This window comes from Gekko japonicus, unplaced genomic scaffold, assembly GCF_001447785.1.
Source record: "Gekko japonicus isolate JY-2015 unplaced genomic scaffold, Gekko_japonicus_V1.1 scaffold1058, whole genome shotgun sequence".
Lineage (NCBI taxonomy): Eukaryota > Metazoa > Chordata > Lepidosauria > Squamata > Gekkonidae > Gekko > Gekko japonicus.
Window position 1 is genome coordinate 227,485 of NW_015176481.1, and position 1,602 is coordinate 229,086.

Genomic DNA, 1,602 nt, shown 5'->3' on the forward strand with positions numbered 1-1,602 from the left:
GACATTGTCACCTGTACATCAGCAAACAATGTCTCCAAAGTACAGCCACTTGCCAGTTACAGGTCCCAGTCACACGGAGAATTTGCTGCGCGAGAGGCACGACTGCCAGGTGGATTAAAAGGGCGTGATCATACGGCAATATCTGGCAAGCGTTGCGCGCCCGTCTCCAACCTGTAGCGTCTGTCTGAAAATGCAGAGTTAAAAAGTAGCTGGGAAAGTGTAGTATTAACAGGAAAACATGGGGTGCAGGTGGGCATCTGATCGCGGAAATGCTGGTTTCCTGTCGCATCTGGCGCCTGCCCGCGTCCCACTGGATGTTTTCTTGTAAGCCTCCGTGGTATGCGCACGAATGTGCACAAATGCGGTACTGCTTCATTACCACGCTTCACCATCACTGTGTGATCGGCGGCTAACAGCCTGAGCATGGAGCCTCGGGGGAACGTCGGATCGTGATACCATGCTTCATTTTGCTCCGGAGCAAAAAGCCTCACTCCCCCCCCCCCGGATTATCTCGCTTGTGTGACTGTGGCCACAGTTAACGTTTTGTAAAATTAGCAAGCACGCAAACCTGGATAGAAAATAACCCCTCAGATAATCTATACATTTTTGCTGCAGGGATTAATTAAGTAATTATCATATGGCATCATGTGTAGAGTAGCCAGGAGATCCTAAGATTGTCTGGCAGCCAAAAGTTCTAGCACCCCTAGGTGGTGAGCTAGACATTTTTTAGGCAAGAAACGTTTCAGAGGTGGTTTGCCGTTGCCTGCCTCTGCGTAACGACCCTGGCATTCCTTGGAGGTCTCCATTCCAAATACTATCCAAGGCCGGCCCTGCTTAGCTTCCAAGATCTGATGAGACTGGCCTAGCCATAGGGATAATGTTATCCCATAGGGTCCTAAAATAACCCCATTGGGGTATGTTTCTACCCCATACGCTTATTAAGAAAACAGTGATCCAGACAACTGTTTTTAAGCCCTTTATGACAGTCACAAACAACGACAATTTCGTGGGATATTTGAGTCCAGTGGCCCCTTTAAGACCAATGCAGTTTTATTCTGGGTATAAGCTTTGATGTTCAGGCACACGAAAATGTGTCCCCAGAATAAAACTTTGTTGGTCTTAAAGGGGCCAGTGGAGTTAAACTTTGTTCTGCTGCTTCAGACCAACACGGCTACCCATCTGAACCTACCTTTGGGGAATATTTTCTTATCCTTAGATGCATGTGAAATTTGGTTTAGAGTGGAAATGTACTCCTAATGCAATATGTGTAAGGGTTCTTTGTTTTTTTTTAAGAATCAATTGAAGACTACTCGTCAGTCTAGCAGTACCAAATTCTCTCTTCTATGCCTTTCTCTCATTGTTCCTCAGAATCTTATAACAGCCGTACATAACCATGGTTGGTTGGGTTTTTTTGAAAGGATAATAATTAAAAGTTATATTTATACCATACGTCCCTGGAGTTCAAGTGAGACTATTTATGATCGAGAACGCTGCTTTGTTTTATTTTTACTGACTTATAAAGTACATTTCTGCCTCCCCTTCTCACTACTTAAAGGCTTTTTAAAACTCAATAGCAGCCTACCCATGTTCTTGTTGACTAAT